This window comes from Loxodonta africana, chromosome 3 (genome assembly GCF_030014295.1).
Source record: "Loxodonta africana isolate mLoxAfr1 chromosome 3, mLoxAfr1.hap2, whole genome shotgun sequence".
NCBI lineage: Eukaryota > Metazoa > Chordata > Mammalia > Proboscidea > Elephantidae > Loxodonta > Loxodonta africana.
Genome location: NC_087344.1, coordinates 197,045,248 through 197,065,678, shown reverse-complemented (window position 1 = coordinate 197,065,678; position 20,431 = coordinate 197,045,248). Strand labels below are relative to the sequence as shown.

Sequence of the window (20,431 nt, the reverse complement as noted above, 5' to 3'; positions counted from 1 at the left end):
AAACCTGGGCATGAGATAAGCAATGACAAAAGAAACAGGAATTAGATTTGTTCTGGGCAACAAAATGCGTACAACAAAATCACTTTGCCAATGATTTATAAAGAAATTTCTAGTTGCCAGGGCTGTCCAAAGATAGAGCAGGCTGCTCTGGGAAGGTAATGAAGGCCTCATCCTCAGGCCATATGTCAGAAGTTTAGAAGGGTCTCAAGACTAAATAAGCTTTAAGTTTTCTTCAGATTTTTCGGAACCTCCAAGTCATCTTGGGAAATGTAAGCCTTTAGTCTCAGAGCACACGTAGGATCAAACATAACAATTTTTCTAGGTATTTTTTAGTTTACTTTCCTAGAGTTCAGGACGTATTTTATATCATATCAATCCTAACACATAACTTTTTAACCACATCAGTGAAATCAGAATGCATCTTGTAGTTGCCATTTTGTTGAAACAGGCCACTCAGCCATATCTTGAACAGTACCTGAGCCAATTTTTTTTTCTTTTCTTCTTTCTCTTCTTGCCCTCCCCTAGCCCATCCCTGCCTCCAAGTAAGATCCTGATATTAGCTCCCCAAATGGTTAAGTGTTAACTAATGTTTCCTCTAAGACTGTGGAAAACAAGTGATATTGATCTAAGCCTGTCAAATAAGAAGAAGGATGGCGCCAGCCACCCCCTGAGCCAATGGGATAATGGCAGGAAAAGATCAACATGTGTGAGATAGACCAACCACCAAAACCAAACAGAAGAAAAGGAATGCACATTCCACAAGTTCCTAAAACCCATATCCCCTTTTCCCTATAAAACGCCAGCTGGATGACAGTTGCTCGAGACAGACGGCTTTAAGAGGAGATCGTTCCCTCTGTCTCCATACACCGGTATATCTAATAAAGCTCTTGCTACACACCTCACCCCGTCTCTAGAATTGGCCATTTGCGGTAGGCGGCTCTAACTCACGATATTGCGGTAACATTGTCCTAGTTTTCATCACTTACATAATAAATACGAACATTAAAGTGCCAACCTGAAAAGTTACAGAATGAGTGTGAGCAACTTGAAAGAAACTTCTAGAGACAACAGCGAAAAAATCTGTTAGTTGTGGGTGTGGTGAGGTGGATGGTGAATCAGACCTGTTCAGCAGCATTCCTAAGGCAGGAATGAAAAGTAAGTTCACTCTAGGTCATTGTAAAGCCAGCATAGCAACAATGCCTGTTACTTCTTCTCCTTCTTTTTTTTTAATTTTATTTATTTTGTTGTTGTTGAGAATATGCACAGCAAAACATACACCAATTCAAAAGTTTCTACATGTACATAAAATTCAGTGGCATTGGTTGCATTCTTTGAGTTGTGCAACCATTCTCACCCTTCTTTGAGTTGTTCCTCCTCCATCAACATAAACTTACTGCCCCCTAAGGTTCCTCTCTGTTGTCAATTTGATCTTATATATACAGTTCTTAAAAGAGGATAATGTTCAAGGCAGACATTCTTTACCAATTAAACTAAACTACCGTTTAATTTTAGAAAGTCGTCAGGGAATATTTTTGGTTTAGGGTTTAAGATTATCTCCAGGCAATAGTTTCGGGGTATCTGTTACTTCTTTAACAGTTTCTTTGAAGAAATGTTGCATTACGAATGCTTTTCATAGCAAAGAAGATGATACAGGAGTGAGAAAACTTGGACATTGATAAATACAAGACAAAAAGTAATTCAGTAAAGTCAGGCTCTGAATGTGAAAAAGTTTTAGGAATACGTTAATCAATTTATTTCACTTGTATTTTCCTCTTTATGTACATGTAAGAATGATATATGATTTAAAAATCTATTTCTAATTAAGTCTAAAAGACATTGTGTGGTGATTTGGGCGTGTTTTTCCTTCTTTAGTGTATCCTACGGATCAATGGCATTTTAGATTCGGTGGATCAATGGCATTTTAGATTCAGTGAATTATAGTCGTAATGTTACCAATTGCCAACCTGACACAAAGGGTTCTTGTCTTTTCCCGAGTAAGAATATACACGAAAGACAAACTTTATCTTCAGCAAGCTTTATTTTGCTTGAGTCAAGCAAAAGGAGTTGGCGGGGATCTAAGCCTCTTCAAACGACTGACTCAAAAAGGGAAGCAAGGCTAGGGCTTGTATGGGTTTGGTAGAGACAATAAAGTAATGAATATTTAGTGGGCTCCTTACAAGGGGCGGGTACTTCTCAGAATGGCAGTGTACGTTTATTAGGTTGTACGTGCATCTGGAATCTAACATGGAACCCGCTATACTCAGGATGGAGTCCTCTCGGCAGCCCTTGGCATCACTTATTACGGGATACAGCGCAAGCGCACTTCATCTTCGGCACTACATCGTCATCTTTGGAGGGCTAAAGAAGGTCAAACAGTAGTCACACTCTGCTCCTCTGGGCATATGGAGCCTGCAAAGGAGGAGAAGACTAGCAAGACACTAAGAAGGAGATAGTAATTCACCAGCTGCCCCAATCCTATCTCATGTTGACAGGGTGGGTTCCTGTTTACCCAACTTCTAGATGGTAATCTTTTTAAAAGCTCTTTTGTTTCACCAGCACAGTTAACCCTATCTGTCTCAGTAATAACAATTTTCTGCTTTTTATGTGTCAGTCTCATTACTTATATAATCTCATTTAATCCTTCTAGCAATTCTGTAAGGCAGATGCTATGCTGTTCTGTTTTACAGATGAAGAAACAGAAGTTTCTGGTAAGTAGTGTTGTAGGGGAAAAAAAATCTCAAAGTTTAGTAAAGCAAAAAGAAAGTTTTATTCAGCATATATTCAAAAAGACAAAAGTTGAGAAGCGGACGAGCATGCTGCTAGAGCCATGTCTGCCCAAGTCCAAAGAAATATTAACAGAATAGACAGAAGTGGGAAAACGGACAAGCATGCTGCCAGAGACATGTCTGCCCGAGTCCAAGGAGGGCTACAGAGTCATCAGTATATATTAACATTACAAATGCGCAAACCATTGAAAGCTTCATCTTTGCACAGATTGGCTAGAAACTGTGATCTTACATTTTGAATGCCTTTCTTAACAATCATTGGTACAGGTTTCAGTAATGACAGTCAGGAGGGTCTTCATTGGTCCAACAAATTTCTATTCACTAATAGAAAAAGATAAGAGTGGAAAGTCTTTTTTGTTTTGGCTTATGTGAAAGTTTCCCTATAAGACATTTTCCAAGATTATTCTATCTATTGTCTTTATACCTCGGGGCCCAGTTGATGTGTCCTTGTTGAGTCCTTGTGAGCCCAGCTCCAGCTGGGTCACATTCTCTATGCTCAAGGACAATATTATTTCCTAAATCAGTAATGATAGTGACATTTGAATCCCAGTCTACTGACTCCTAAACCAGGATTTTTAACCTCTATAATCTGTCAATAAATACACGGGAGTTCATGGAGCGAGGATCTGTCTTGTTGGTAACATTGCTGGCCATGGTGTCTGATGAGGTTTGTCACACAGCTGAAAAACATCACCCAGGAAGGGTGTGCATCTGTTCCGAAGGCCCCCCTGGCTCCAGGTCATCCTGGCTGCTGCTGCTCCAGGCTGGGCAACCATGTTGCTGCAGCTTGTGGTCTGCGAGGGGCAGTGTACAGGAAAAGCAGGATGGGACTTTAAGGGAAACAGGACGGAGATGGCTTTCTGGGAAAATGCCATCACAGTCATAGGTGCTAAGTAGTACCACACACATTTTATTGCAGCACAGTTTAAAAATTTAACAAATGAAAGAGTAAAAATAAAAAAATTAAAAATACAGACTCCAGAGATGCTCTAAAACAGGTAAGTTAAAGATCAGGAAAAATAAGGTCACAGACTTAAACAGCCAGCAAACTTCTTGAGTGTGGGGAAGGGAGGAGGGCAGGGGTGGGGTTGGGAGAGAAAAGGTTTATGTGACCAATCCACTTAAAAATGCTAATGCCATTGCTTCCTCTCCCAAGATGCAAAACTCCAAAGTCAATCAGGAGGCCGGAGAAATTCTTATGAACATTCAGAAAAACTTGTATTTTAATCTGGTTAACAATAATCAGTGTCATTATCATCATCATCATCATCACCATCATAAGTATAATAGTAAATAATAATAACTAGTAACAACAATAAAAAGGAAATCAGTGGAAAGTCAGGAAAAATGTAAAAAAAGAAAAATTGGAATAACTTACTGTAGCTGAAGACCAAAAAAAACTCACTGTAAAAAAACAAAAATAAAAATAGCCCAGATCAGAAAAATGGGATGTGCAAAAATGTCAAATCAGTAAATTTCATTTCTTTTCTCTTTCCAAAAGTAGCTTCAACGAAAACCGCAAGGGTAAAGTTCTCAGTAGCAAACAAGCAAAGCCCTTTTCACATTATCATGCAATCTTAAAAATATAGGAGGAAGTAAAGAGGTCAGTTTATGAGAGGCTAAAGGCTCCTTCCTCCTCTTAACCCAACTGCTGCAGAAAAAACAGAAATAAATTTTAAAAATTACATCTTAAATCCAGGTCCCATTTTTTGAAACAATTAAAAAAAAAAACTTGCAAATTTGCTGTAGTGCACACCAAGTTGCATCATTATGTTTAAAATGTCTTTATAAAATCAATTTTGGAATGGGAATGTGTGTGTTCTGGAAGGGTGGGGAAGGAAGGTTAAAAATCAAAGCTGAGCTCTAGTGAGTAGGGATGGGGTTCGCCTTGCTGCCCTCAAGCAAAGTTCCACGAATTTATGTATTTCAAGTTAATTGTAACCAGGAGGGGGTTGGGAGAAGAGATTCCATTATCAGTCTCCTACTCCCAGGTTCTAGGTGAAGAAGGCGACTGCTGCTCGAGGTCGGCAACAGGCCGCAACCGCTCTGTCTTCGCCTCTTCACAAAACTGAGTGGAAGAGATCCATATTTATGCTTATTCCCAAGAAAGGTGATCCAACCAAATGTGGAAATTATAGAACAATATCATTAATATCATACTCAAGCAAAATTTTGCTGAAGATCATTCAAAAACGGCTGCAGCAATATATCGACAGGGAACTGCCAGAAATTCAGGCCGGTTTCAGAAGAGGACATGAAACCAGGAATATCATTGCTGATGTCAGATGGATCCTGGCTGAAAGCAGAGAATACCAGAAGGAATGTTTACCTGTGTTTTATTGCCTATGCAAAGGCATTCAATTGTGTGGATCATAACAAACTATGGATAACACTGCGAAGAATGGGAATTCCAGAACACTTAATTGTGCTCATGAGGAACCTTTACATATATGGATCAAGAGGCAGTTGTTCGGACAGAACAAGGGGATACTGATTGGTTTAAAGTCAAGAAAGGTGTGCATCAGGGTTGTATTCTTTCACCAAACCTATTTAATCTGTATGCTGAGGAAATAATACAAGAAGCTGGACTATATGAAGAAGAACAGGGCATCAGGATTGGAGGAAGACTCATTAACAACCTGTGTTATGCAGATAACACAACCTTGCTTGCTGAAAGTGAAGAGGACTTGAAACACTTACTGATGAAGATCAAAGACCATAGCCTTTAGTATGGATTACACCTCAACATAAAGAAAACAAAAATCCTCACAACTGGACCAACAAGCAACATCATGATAAATGGAGAAAAGATTGAAGTTGTCAAGGATTTCATTTTACTTGGATCCACAATCAACAGCCATGGAAGCAGCAGTCAAGAAATCAAAAGACGCATTGCATTGGGCAAATCTGCTGCAAAGGACCTCTTCAAAGTGTTGAAGAGCAAAGATGTCGCCCTGAAGACTAAGGTGCACCTGACCAAAGCCATGGTATTTTCAATCAAATCATATGCATGTGAAAGCTGGACAATGAATAAGGAAGACTGAAGAAGAGTTGACGCCTTTGAATTGTGGTGTTGGCGAAGAATATTGAATATACCGTGGACTGCCAAAAGAATGAACAAATCTGTCTTGGAAGAAGTGTGGTCTGAATGCTCCTTAGAGGCAAGGATGGCGAGACTGCATCTTACATACTTTGGACATGTTGTCAGGAGGGATCAGTCCCTGGAGAAGGACATCATGCTTGGCAGAGTACAGGGTCAGCGGAAAAGAGGAAGACCCTCAATGAGGTGGATTGACTCAGTGGCTGCAACAATGAGCTCAAGCATAACAACGATCGTGAGGATGGCCCAGGACCGGGCAGTGTTTCATTCTGTTGTGCATGGGGTCGCTATGAGTCGGAACCGACTCGACGGCACCTAACAACACAACAACAACATACTCTGCCACGTGTAGGTCCAAAGCTCCAGTAATTAACTTGGCTATTACAATTTAACACAACACACTACAGTAATATTTACTATTAAAAGATGGGAGAATGATCACCTACTATATCACTCTAATGAGACTTGGCACTTTTGAACTGAAAAAGGCTGAAGTATGTTATGCCAAATGTTTAGTCTCAAATGTTAACTGTATCAGGGATGTATATTTATATGAGGCCTCTTATGAATAAGATGTCAAACACTGAAACCAACTATTTTTACAGGTGTCATAGCTGGGGAATAAACTAAACCATATGGGCTAACTGTAGTACATGTTGGAAATTTGGTGAAGGGCTGTGATGGCTTGGAATACAAGTTCTAACGGGCAGAAAATCTGTGTTTAATAAGAAAGTATTCTCAAGGGTAAGAGTCCCTGGGTGGTGCAAACTTAAGTACTTGACTACTAGCCTCGGAAGACAGGCTAACGATCTGTTTCCAAAAAGCCACAGCCTTGAAAGCCCTATGGAGCAGCTGTATTCTGCATACATGGAGTTGCCATGAGTCAGAATCAATGTGACAGCAACTAACAAAAACAACATGGTCAGAAGTGTATTTCCCTGGGTTAGTAGTGGCCAGCTAGCAAGGAATTCAGAAGCTAGGTTAGCATTACAAATAGGGACATTGACTCTGGGGGGACTGCACTGCCAGGCTGCTGCATGACACGAGGGTAGTAATGCTATCAGGATCCGATCTTTAAAGAGTAAAAAGATTCTCATAGGTTTAATTGAGAAACAAAAGTACAATAAAGTGCATTCTCTTCAGCAGGTGGGAGAAACAAGCTCTCTCATGCCTAATTAGTGGAAATGAAAACTGGTACAATCTCTTTGAAGGATAATCTGGTGATATCTATTAAAATAAAATAGACACGTGTCCCTTGACCCAGCAATTCCCCTTCTAGGAGTTTATCCTATAGATATATTCAGACATGTGCAACATAATTTAAAACAGGAAAAGTTTAGAAACAACTTAACTGTCCATCAGCAGGCACTGGCAGATGTTATCTCTCCAGGAAGCTGTTTCTGAAGTCCCCATGTTGGGCTTAATGTTCTCTGTGCTTCCAAGCACTCTTAGCAACCTCTGTCTTTAAAACCTCTAATAATGAAAGAATTTGTTTGTCTATCTCCCCCGTGCAGTTATTATTATTTCCTTCTGAAGGCCTGCGCAGCCCCCACTAGAGGCTGAGGCAAAAATATATGCAAAGGCACAGAGTCATGAAAGAGGATGGTGTCTTGGGGAAAGAGCTTATGGTCAGTGTGGCTGCAGGATACAGTGAATGGGCATGGGGCGAGTGGGCATGGCAGATGATGTGGCTGAAAATGTGGGTAGGGCCAGGTCTTGAATGGCTCTATATGCTGTGTTAGGGAGTTTGGACCTTAATCTAGAGGATTTGGTTCACTATCTTAGGAAACAGTCACAAGTGTAAAACCCAAACAGTTGCCCCTTTCTACAGAGTAAAGTCAAGGGAAGAAGCTGAGACTCTGGGAGAAGGACAGAATGAGAGAAAGGCTGAGATTCCAATGAAACTTGCCAGGCTCCTTTCTCCTGTCCGATAGAGGATATTTGAGTTCCTTGTCTAGTATCTCATATGGACACCAGCAGGTTTAGGGTCAGGGGTCTCAGTTTAACTCTGTCTGAGTTTGAGACATGGAACTGATCAGAGGGCCAGAGAGAAGCATCTTCCTCCTCAAGCTTCTCCAACATTTTGGTGCCATCCTTGCTACTTGGGAATGAGCTGCAAGATTCCTCTTGAGCAGCCTGAGCTAGCTAGCCTTCTGTTTTCCCTAAATGCATGTTGAAATTTCAACCAGAAGCTGGATGAGAATGGAGGTGATACTTTCTTAGCACAGGCCTTCCTGGGAGATCATTAACGGATGGGGCCCTCTTGTATGAAAACCGGAGGGTTCAAAGACAGTGGAGTTTACAGGGCATGAAAGATAATTCCCCTCTATACATACAGAAAAGTTGAATCATGAATGACTTGCACTCTCACCAGAAAGTCCTCGTTCTTTCCCAGTGTTATGGGCTGAATTGTGTCCCCTAAAAATGTGTGTCAACTTGGCTAGGCCATGATTCCCAGTTTTATGTAACCGTCCATCTTTCTGTCATCTGATGTGATTTTCCTGTGTTGTAATTACTACCTCTATGATGTTAATGAGGCAGGACTCAATCTACAAGACTAGATTGTATCTTGAGTCAATCTCTTCTGAGATAAAAAAGAGAGAAGAAAGCAGAGAGACAGAGGACCTCATTACTACCAACTAAGAGCCAAGAGCGTGCATCCCTTGGACCGGGGGTCCCTGCACTGAGAAGCTCCTAGACCAGGGGAAGACTGATGACAAGGATCTTCCGCCAGAGCTGACAGAGAGTGAAAGACTTCCTCTGGAGCTTGCACCCTGAATTTAGACTTCTAGCCTCCTAAACTGTGTGAGAATATACCTCTGTTTGTTAAAGCCATCACTTGTAGTATTTCTGTTATAGCAGCACTAGGTAACTAAGACACTCACCTTCCACATACCTAGTTCTAAATTGGGGTAGGTGGCAAGACAGTAATTAGGATGCTGTGGTTGCTACTACGGTGTGAATAAAGGAGCTGCTGCCACGCGAGCTCTGTTGTGAGTGGCTCTTTCACTTTTTTGTACTCTTAGAAAATGATCAACTGATTTTTGTTAGTTTTTAATGACCTGAGGCTCTTTGATTACTAATCCTCTTGGTATGAATGCTTGTCACTTCTTATCTATATCAGGGATGACAGAAACCTCAGGGGAACAAAATCAAAATGAAGAAAGAGACTGGCCACTGGAGTAGAATGGAGTTAGCCAGGTGAGGCTTCCTGGGAGGAGAGTTCTAACAAGTAAGATGAACCAGCATTATAAAGCTAGAAATCAGAGCCACAGAAACCCTTGTTGCCAGAACCTCAGTACTAAATTATAAGGATCTGGACATACCTTCTCAGGGCTAAGCAAGTGTCCACTGAGATCATTCAGTTTATTTAACTCTTCATTTCTAGTTTTAAGTTAGCATCCCTTCCAGAAAGACATATTGATGCTCTCAGCCCAGGAATGCTTCCAAGTATCCAAACCTTGGGTCGACAGGCTAACAAACATCTTGACAAGACTTTCAAGATCTGATCCCTTTCTACATCTCTGTATTTGTTTCCTACCACCCTCACTCTCTCCCTAAAATATGCCTAAACACACACACACACACACACACACACACACGATTTTCCAACTACTCCCAATTAATTGCAGCTCCACTAACATACTGGGCTCTTTCACTTCTCCATGCCTTTGCATCCCTCTGCCCACATGCTCTACACTCCACCCCCCAGTCTTTCTCTCACATCCACTTGGTGAATTCTTGCCCTTCCTTCAAGGTCCAGCTTCATTCTCTGAATTCTCCATGTTTCATGGAGTGCTTATCACTCTGCATTGGCATTTATCTGTGTGCCTTTCTGCCTCCCTCACTAGATGTGTGCTCCTGTGTGGGGCAGGATTGGGCTTTAGTCAATTGTGTAATTGAAGTGATTTCAAAATACTAATATGGTGGCGAACAATACTGAGAAGAACATGACGAAGGATGTTGATTTATCTTGGTGAATCACCCAGGAAGAAATGGGAAACAGGGTTGTGACTGAATGTCTACCAAGTACAAGTAAGGTTGGGGTCCAATGAGAATGAGATATCCTGAGGACAAGTCACACTAGCCCTCCAAGAGCACCAATGGCTCCAGCAGGCAGTAAGGGGACCAATGAAATGTGGCTTGCAGGAGACGTGCCCCAGAAATTGCAATTAAAATGACCTCTCACTTTTCTTCCTTCTGGAATTGAGTGACAGTGAAGTCACCATGTAGGATGGGCGATGGATCCATACGTGTGTGTGTCTAGGTATGTTGGTGTTGGAATGGCTCTTGGGGAAGAAAAAAATCTGTTAAAAACTAGAATTCAGCAATCTTGAGGATTTGTCTTAACCTTTCTTTAAAGAAATTTCACAATACAAATGGTGCCGCGTATTTAATTTATCACAAAGATGAGCATGGCCTGTCTGTTGCTACCACAGCCCATCAGTCTGTCTAGTTACATTTGGGCAGGGGGTGCATCTGGGAGAGTCTAACAGAACTCTGACCCTTATAACCCAAGAATTGGAGGCCAACGCACAGAAATATCTTTTCCTCTCTAAAATTGAATAAACCATGACAAACAAACAGTTGCCACGGAGTTGATTCCCACTCATGGTGACCCCACATGTTTCAGGGTAGAACGGTTCTCTGTAGGGTTTTCAAGGCTGTGGCCTTTCAAAAGCAGAACCAGATTGCCAGGTCTTTCTTCCAAGGTGCTTCTTAATGGGTTCCAACCACAAACTTTTTGCTTAATAGTCAAGGGCTTAAACGTTCGCACCAAACAGGGTCTATAAAAATGAACAGATGATTTTTTTTTTTTATTGTGCTTTAGGTGAAAGTTTACAGGGCAAATTAATTTCTCATTCAAAATTTTATCCACAAATTGTTTTGTGACATTGGTTGCAACCCACGCAATGTGCCAGCACTCTCCCCGTTTCCACCCCGTGTTTCCTGTGTCCATTCATCCAGTTTTCATGTCCTTTCCTGCCTTCTCATCTTTGGTTTTGGGCAGGTGTTGCCCATTTGGTCTCGTATACTTGATTGAACTAAGGAAAACATCCTCATGCGTGTTATTGTTTGTTTTATAGGCCTGTATAATCTTTGGCTAGTCCAGCGGGACTATAAGAAGAAAAATGGGGCAACAGGATTGGAGGAAGACTAACAACCTGCATTATGCAGATAACACAACTTTGCTCACTGTAAATGAAGATCCAAGATCACAGCGTTCAGCATGGATTACACCTCAACATAAAGAAAACAAAAATCCTCACAACTAGACCAACAAGCAACATGATAAATGGAGAAAAGATTGAGGTTGTTGAGGATTTCATTTTTACTTCGATCCACAATCAACACCCATGGAAGCAGCAGTCAAGAAATCAAAAGACACATTGCATTGGGCAAATTGGCTGCAAAAGACCTCTTTAAACTGTTGAAAAGCAAAGATGTCACCTTGAGGACTAAGGTACACCTGACCCAAGCCATGGTGTTTTCAATCACCTCATATGCATGCAAAAGCTGGACAATGTACAAGAAAGACAGAAGAACTGACACCTTTGAATTGTGGTGTCGATGAAGAATATTGAATACACCACGGACTGCCACAAGAATGAACAAATTTGTCCTGGAAGAAGTACAAGAAGAATGCTCCTTAGAAGCAAAGTAGCCAAGTGTTAACTTTGGACATGTTATGAGGAGGGATCAGTCACTGGAGAAGGACATCATGCTTGGTAAACTAGAGAGTCATTGCAAAAGAGGAAGACCCTCAATGAGATGGATTGACACAGTGGCTGCAACAATGGGTTCAAGGACAGCAACGATTGTGAGGAGGGTGCAGGTCCCAGCAGTGTTTCGTTCTGTTGTGCACAGGGTCTCTGTGAGTTGGAACTGACTCAGTGGCACCTAACAACAGCAGTCTTTGGCTGAAAGACGGACTTCAGGAGTAGCTTGAGTTTTGAGTTAGCAAGGTGTCTGGGGGCCATAGTCTCAGGGGTTCCTCCAGTCTCTGTCAGACCAGTAAGTCTGGTCTTTTTTTCTGAATTTGAATTTTGTTTTAAGTTTTTCTCCTGCTCTGTCTGGGACCCTATACCGTAACCCCTGTCAGAGTGGTCGGTGGTGTTAGCCAGGCACCATCTTGTTCTTCTGGGCTCAGGCTGGTGGAGGCTGTGGTTCATGTGGCCCATTAGTCCTTTGGTCTAATGCTTGCCTTGTGTCTGGTTTTTGTTTTTTTTTTCATTCTCCAGAGGGGATGGGACCAACAGATGTATTTTAGATGGCCACTCACAAGCTTTTAAGACCCCAGACACTACTCACCAAAGTAGGATGTAGAACATTTTCTTTAGAAACTATGTCATGCCTATTGACCTAGATGTCACCAGAGACTATGGTCCCCAGCCCTCAGCCCCAGGAACTCAGTCCCTCAAGGTGTTTGGATATATCTATGCAGCTTCTATGACTTCGTCTTGGTCAAATTGTCCTGACTTCCCCTATATTGCGTGTTGTCTTTCCTTTCACCAGAGTTAACATTTGTCTACTTTCTAGTTAGCGATTTCCCCTTCCCACCCATCCCCTCCCTCATAAACGTCAAAGATTGTTTTTTTCTGTGTGTAAACCTTTTCTTGAGTTTTTATAATAGAGGCCTCATACAATATTTGTAGTTTTGTAATTGACTCATTTCACTCAGCATAATGCCCCTCAGATTGATCCATGTTGTGAGATGTTTCATGGATTCATCATTGTTCTTCATTGTTGCATAGTATTCCATTGCGTATATGTACTGCAATTTCTTTAACCATTCATCAGTTAATGGGCACCAAGCTTGCTTCCATCTTTTTGCTCTTGTGAATAATGCTACAACGAACATGGGTGTACGTATGTCTATTCATGTGACAGTTCTTATTTCGAAAGAGTGGGATTGCTGAATCACATGGTATTTTTATTTCTAGCTTTTTAAAGAGGTGCCATATTGTTTTCCAAAGTGGTTGTATCATTTTACATTCCCATCAGCTATGCAAAAGAGTTCCAGTCTCCATACAACCTTGACAACATTTCCTATTTTCTGTTTTATTGATTAGTGCCAGTAATGTCGGGTGAGATGGTATCTCATTGTAGTTTTGATGTACATTTCCCTATTGTCTAATGATCTAGAGCATTTTCTCATGTGTCGCTTACCTGCCTGAATGTCTTCTTTGGTGAAGTGTCTGTTCATATCCTTTGCCCAGTTTTTAATTGATTATTTGTCTTTTTGTTGTTGAGGTGTTGAAGTATTTTATAGATTAGACCCTTGTTGGATACGTCGTTTGCCAAAAATTTTTTTCTGAGTCTGTATGTTCACTTTCTACTCTTTTGGTGAAGTCTTTTGATGAGCATAAGTATTTAACTTTTAGGAACTCTCGGTCATCTAGTTTTTCTTCTGGTGTTTCTGCATTGTTAGTTATGATTTGTACTTTATTTGTGCAAAGTACTAGATCCCCTAGTGTTTTCTTTATTTTTCTTCTATGATCTTTATTGTTTTAGGTTTTATATTTAGGTCTTTGACCCATTATTTGTTAGTTTTTGTGTATGGTGTGAGGTATAAGTCCTGTTTCATTTTTCTGTAGTTGGACATCCAGCTTTGCCAGGACCATTTGTTAAAAAGGCTGTCTTTTCCCCTATTTAATAGGCTTCAATCCTTTGTCAGCTGACCATAGGTGGATGAATTTATGTCTGGCTTCTTGATTCTGTTCCATTGGTCAATGCATCTGTCCTTGTACCAGTACCAGTCTGATTTGAATATTGTGGCTGTGCAGTAGGTTCTGGGACATGGTAGTGTGAGGCCTCCTACTTTGTTCATTTCCTTCAACAATGCTTTGCTTATCTGGAGCCTCTTTCCTTTCTATACAAAGTTGATTAGTTTTTTCATCTCATTAAAGAAGGCTGTTGGTATTTGGATTGGGATTCCATTATATCTGTAGATCGATTTGGGTAGAATTGACATTTTCACAATGTTGAGTCTTCCTATCCATGGGCAAAGTATGTTTTCCCATTTATGTAGGTTTCTTTTGGTTTCTTGCAGTAGTGTTTTGTAGTTTTTTTTGTATAGGTCTTGGTTAGATTTATTCCTGGTTAGATTTACTCCTAAATATTTTACCTTTTTAGGGGCTGTTATAAATGATACTTTTTCCTGATTTCCTTTTCAAAGTTCTCTTTATTAGTGTATAGGAATCCAACTGATTTTTGTATGTTTATCTTGTATCCTGCCACTTTACTAAACCTTTCTGTAAGTTCCAGTAGTTTCCTTGTAGAATCTTTGGGGTTCTCTACATATAGTATCATATCATCTGTGACTAGGGATAGTTTTTCTTCCTCCTTACCAGTTTGGATGCCCTTTATTTCTTTTTCTTGTCTTATTGCTGTGGCTAGGACTTCCAGCACAATGTTAAATACAAGTGGTGATAAAGGGCATCCTTGTCTTGTTCCCATTCTTAGGGGGAATTCTTTCAGCCTTTCTCCGTTGAGAATGATGTTGGCTGTTGGTTTAGTACAACCAAAAAAGAAAGCCAAACCAGTTGCCGTCAAGTCAATTCCAACTCATAGTGAACCTATAGGACAGAATAGAACTGCCCCATAGGGTTTTCAAGGAGTGGCTGGTGGATTCGAACTGTTGACCTTTTGGTTAGCAGCCTGAGATCTTAATTAGTGCACCACCAGGACCTCAATTGGTTTTGTATAGATGCCCTTTATTATGTTGAGGAATTCCTCTTCTATTCCTATTTTATTGAGGGTTTTTATCAAGAATGGGTGTTGGACTTTATCAAATGCCTTTTCTGTGTCAATTGAGATGATCATGTGATTCTTTTCTTCTACTTTACATGGTGGATTACATTCATTAGTTTTCAATGTAGAATCATCCTTGCATACCTGGTTTGAATCCCACCTGGTCATGGTGTATTATTTTTTTTGATATGATGCTAAATTCTACTGGCTAAAATTTTGTTGAGAATTTTTGCATCTGTATTCATGAGGGATATGGGTCTATAATCTTTTTTTGTGGCACCTTTGCCTGCTAACCAAAAGTTTGGCAGTTTGAATCCACCAGCTACTTCTTAAACACCATAAGGGTATACTCTACTCTGTCCTATAGGGTTGCTATCAGTCTGAATTGACTCAACAGCAACAGGTGCCTGGCTTTGGTATCAGCGTAATGCTGGCTTCATAGAACAAATTTGGGAGTATTCCTTTTGTTTCTATGCTCTGAAATAGTTTGAGTAGTACTGGTGTGAGTTTTTCTCTGAATGTTTGTCTTATTGCTGTAGCTAGGACTTCCAGCACAACGTTAAATAGGAGTGGTGATAAAGGGCATCCTTGTCTTGTTCCTGTTCTCAAGGGGAATGTTTTTAGCCTCTCTCCATTAAGAATGATGTTGCCTGTTGGTTTTGTATAGATGCCTTTTATTATGTTGAGAAATTTCCCTTCTGTACCTATTTTTACATTGATTGATTTTCTAATGTTGAACCATCCTTGCATACCTGGTTTGAATTCCACTTGGTCATGGTGTATTATTTTTTTGATATGATGTTGAATGCTATTGGCTAGAATTTTGTTGAGAATTTTTGCATCTATATTCATGAAAGATGTTGGTCTGTAATTTTCTGTCTTTCTTTCTTCTCTCTCTCTTTCTTTCTTTCTGGTGTTTTGCTCTCAGGTTTATGCTGGCTTCATGAAATGAATTCAGAAGTATCCCTTCCTTTTCTATGTTCTGAAATAGTTTGAGCAGTACTGGTGTAAGCTTTTCTCTGAATGTTTGGTAGAATTCTCAAGTGAAGCCATGTGGGTCAGGGCTTTTTTGTTGTGTTGAGTGTTTTTTTTTTACCTTTTCAATCTCTTGTTAGGGGTCTGTTCATTTTTTACATCATTTTGTGTTAGTTTGGGTACGTAGTGTGTCTCTAGAAATTTGCCCATTTCCTCTAGATTTTCAAATTTGTTGGAGTATAGTTTTTCCTAATACTCTGTTATGATCCTTTTTATTTCACTTGGGTCTGTTGTAATGTCCCCCATTTCACTACCTACTTGAGTTATTTGTGTCCTCTCCTGTTTTTCTTTTGTCTGTTTGGCCAGTGGTTTGTCAATTTTGTTGATCCTTTCAAAGAACCAACTTTTGGCTTTATTGATTCTTTCTATTGTTGTTCTGTTTCATTTATTCCTGCTCTGATCTTTATTATTTCCTTCATTCTGGTGGCTGTGCGCTTCTTTTGCTGTTCTCTGTTTGTTCAAGTTGTGCAGCTAATGTTTTGAATTTGTCCTTTTCTTCTTTTTTGATGTGTGCATCTATGGGCATAAATTGACCTCTGAGCACTGCTTTTGCTGTGCCCCAAAGGTTTGGGTATGATGTGCTTTCATTCTTGTTTGATTCTAGGAATTTTTTTTTATTTCATTTCTGATTTCTTCTATTACGCAGTGGGAGTTTTTTTGTGTGTGTGTGTGTGTACTTTAAATAAAAGTTTACAATTCAAGTCAGTTTCTCATACAAAAACTTATAGACACATTGTTATGTGACCCTAGTTGCTGTCCCTATAATGTGACAGCACACTCCTCCTACCTGTATTTCCTTTGTCCATTCAAACAGCTCCTATCCCCCTCTGCCTTCTCATCTCACCTCTGAACAGGAGCTGCCCACTTAGTCTCGTGTGTCTACTTGAGCTAAGAAGCAGACTCCTCACCAGTATCATTTTATGTCTTATAGTCCAGTCTAATCCTTGTCTGAAGAGTTGGCTTTGGGAATGGTTTTAGTTTGGGGCTAACAGAGAGTCTGGGGGCCATGTCTTCTGGGGTCCCTCCTGTCTGAGTCAGAGTATTAATTCTGGTCTTTTTACTAGAATTTGAATTCTACACCCCACTTTTTTCCTGCTTTGTCAGGGACTCTCTGCTGTGTTTATTGAGACTTTGTTTTCCTTCTTTATTTTAATGAGTCATTGGTGGTGGCCGGGCACCATCCAGTTCTTCTGGTGTCAGGCTGATGGAGTCTCTGGTTTATGTGGCCCTTTCTGTCTCTTGGGCTCATATTGGCCTTGTGTCTTTGGTGTTCTTCATTCTTCTTTGCTCCAGGTGGATTGGGACCAATTGATGCATCTTAGGTGGCCACTTGCTTGCTTTTAAGACCCCAGATGGCACTCACAAAAGTGGGATGCAGAACATTTTCTTAATAAACTTTGCTATGTCAATTGACCTAGATGTCCGCTGAAACCATGGTCCCCAGACCCCTACCCCTTATCTAGTGGTTTTTAAGCAGGGTGTTTGTCATGGACTGAATTATGTTCCCCACAAAATGTATCAGCTTGGGTAGGCCATGTGTGGTTGTTCTCCATTTTGTAATTTTCCTATGTGTTATAAGTCATAATCTTTCCCTGTGGTTACAAGGATTAGGGTGGGATTATAACACCACCCTTATCCAGGTCACCTCCCTGATCCAACATAAATAAATTTCTCCTTGTTAAAGCCATCCTCTTGTGGTATTTCTGTTATGGAAGCACTAGATGACTAAGACAGTGTTATTCACTTTCCATGTAATTGGGTTTTTTTCCTTGTTCTTCCTGTTGTTAATTTCTACTTTGATGGCATTGTAGTCAGAGAAGATACTTTGTATTATCTCAGTGTTTTGGATTTTGTTGAGGGTTGCTCTGTGACCTAAGATGTGGTCTCTTCTGGAGAACATCTCATGTGCATTGGAAAAGAATGTGTACTTTGCAGCCGTTGAGTGGAGTGTTCCGTATATATCTATAAGGTCAAGTTGGCTGATTGTGTCCTTTATATCTTCTGTATCTTTGTTGAGTTTCTTTCTAGATGTCCTGTCTTTTCTGAGAGTGGTGTGTTGAAGTCTTCTACTATTATTGTGGAACAATCAATTTCTCTTTTCAGTGATGTCAGAGTTTCTTTTAAATATTTTGGAGCTCTGTCATTGGGTGCATAGATATTTATTAAGGTTGTCTTCATGATGGATTGTCCCTTTAATCGTCATATAGTGCCGTTTTTTGTCTTTTACGGTGGATTTTGTTTTAAAGTCTATTTTATCTGAGATTAGTTTTGCCACTCCTGCTCTTTTTTGGTAGCTGTTTACTTGATATATTTTTTTCCATCCTTTGATTTTTAATAAATTTACTTCCTTGTTTCTAAGGTGTGTCCCTTGTAAACAGCATATTGATGGAGTGTGTTTTTTCACTCATTCTATCACTCTCTGTCTCTTTATGGGTATATTTAGGCCATTTACGTTCAGTGTAATTATTGATAGGTGTGAGGTTATTGCTGTCATTTTGTAGTACCTTTTTATTTTTTGTGGTGCAGAGGTTTTCTTTGTTCCTCTTACTCCCCTGTTCTGAATTTCTTTTGTTACTGGGTTTTTTTGTCATTTCTTTTGTTTTTGTAGATTTTGTTTTTATTGAGACTTTGTTTTTCTTCTTTATTTTAATGAGTAGGTTTGTTAACTTTCTTTGCGGTTGCCTTAAAATTTACCCTCATCTTCCTAGGTTTGAACCAGTCTATTATTACTTGGTATATCAACTTGCCTTTCTCTCCACTAGAAAGTTCTATACCTACACCATACATTCCCTCTTTTATTGTTCTTTCATTATTGTCATTTACAGATTAACCTCTCTGGTTCCCTGTTGTAAATCTTTTTGTTTTGAATACTCCTTGAGAATTCATTTCGTAGGATGGTATCTGGCTGGTGCAATCTTGCATCCTAGATTCAGGCTGTGGTCTGATGTTTGTTCTCAAATTATAGGACTCCCTTTAATAATTCTTGGAAATTTCATTTGGTTTTTACATATTCCCTTAATCCGTTTATCTGGAAATGTCCTAATTCCATCATCATATTTAATGAGAGTTTTGCAGGATATATTATTCTTGGTTGGCAGTTTTTTCTTTCAAGTTTTTATATAGTCATTCCATCGCCTTCTTGCCTGCATGGTTTCTACCGAGTAATTAGAATTTAGTCTTACTGTTTCCCCTCTGTATGTGACTTTTTGTTTTTCTTGATCTGCTCTCAGGATTCTTTGTGTTTGGCTTTAGCGAGTGTGATTATGATATGCCTTGATGACTTTCTTTTGGATCTATCCTATATGGGGTTTGTTGAGCTTCCTGGATGGTCAGTTTTTCATCTTTTGTGATATTAGGGAAATTTTCTGTCAGCAACTCTTTAATTATCCCCTCTGTGTTTTCCATTCCCCCCGCCCCCCCACCCCGTTCTGGAACTCTGCTCACTCATAAATTTTTGCCTTTGATGATATCCCACTATATTCTCAGGGTTTCTTCATTCTTCTGATTTTTCCTCAAACAAAATGGTATCCAAGTATTTGTGTTAAGTTTCTCTGATCCTGTTATCCATTGTTTCAAACCTCCTCCTCAGACCTTCTATGACACTGTCCATTTCTGAAATCTTGCTGTCTTTTGGATTTCTAATTGTTGTTTTTGTATGATTTCTAGTTGTGAAATTATTTTAACATTTTGTCCCTGTATTATTTTCCTGAATTCTTCCATTATTTTCGGTCTGTATTTTCCATGAATTTTTTTGCCTTTTCCATGAATTTTGTCTGCTTCAAATCTTGGATACCTCTGAATATTAGAGATTTAACTTCCCTATGTAGTTCTAGTGCCTTTTCTTTTACTGGAAAGTCATCTGGTGTTTTATTTTGGATGTCTTCTGGAGTCATCTTGTCCTGTTTTTTAATACGTTTTGATATTATCTGCTGTCTCTGGGACATTCTTTTAGTTATTTTCTTTTAGTTATTTTTAGTAGTTATTTTCTTTGTTTACTTTGATTGTAGATTCGTTTATTTCATCCTGATTTTTTGTTTTATTTGGTTATGTCTGAGCAGGTGGGCTGTACATTCTTTGTTGTTTGCTTATCTGTGGCCAAAACACTTTTCACCCCTTTTCCAATGAGTAGGACCCATCACTCAGGTATAGTGCTCAGGGCAGGTTCACCTGAAGGGGAGGGGCTGGAATGGGTTGTTTGTGGCGTGTACTGAGGCCAACAGGGCAGGCCAGGGGGTCAGTGTAGGGCAGGTTCTAGTAGGCCACGTCTGTGCTGCTCGGGGGCTTGATGTTCAGCGCACGGTGCAGGTAGGCAGGAGGGAGAGGGGAGGTTGTGATGTGTGGAGGTAAGATGGGTATGGGAAGGAACAGAGAGAAGAGAGAGAAATAGGAGCCAAAAAATAAACAAAGTGCTGAGGGAGCTTGCTGTTGGAGTGGAGAGAAAAGAAACTAAGAAATGAAGTAAAACAAAAAGGGAAAGAGGAAAAAATAAATATAAATTAAAAACAAAGGAAGAAATGTCCCCGGGGATCCCATCAGCGACCACGGAAGTGGCTCCCAGGCCTCGGGGCACAGCCTGTCTAGAAGGGGCAAAGATGACACAAAACACTAGGTATTCAGGAGTCAGAAAAAGAAGGAAAGCAGAGAAACAGAGAATTGAAGAAAAACAAAAAGAAGAAGGGAAAGAGAGACTAAATTTTTTTTAAAAAAGGCCCTCAGGGATCCTACTGGTGCAGCTGTGTAGACCCAGGTAGTGCCT

The 20,431-nt window shown here is 40.0% G+C and overlaps 1 long non-coding RNA gene across 1 annotated transcript; it reads left to right on the top strand.

Annotated features, from left to right (window-relative positions):
• Window positions 1-984: 984 nt before the first annotated feature.
• On the top strand, window positions 985-19,072 carry LOC135230824 (uncharacterized). Its single transcript, XR_010321582.1, has 3 exons — window positions 985-2,493; window positions 2,648-2,708; window positions 10,974-19,072. It is a non-coding gene; the product is annotated as an uncharacterized LOC135230824 (long non-coding RNA).
• Window positions 19,073-20,431: the final 1,359 nt, after the last annotated feature.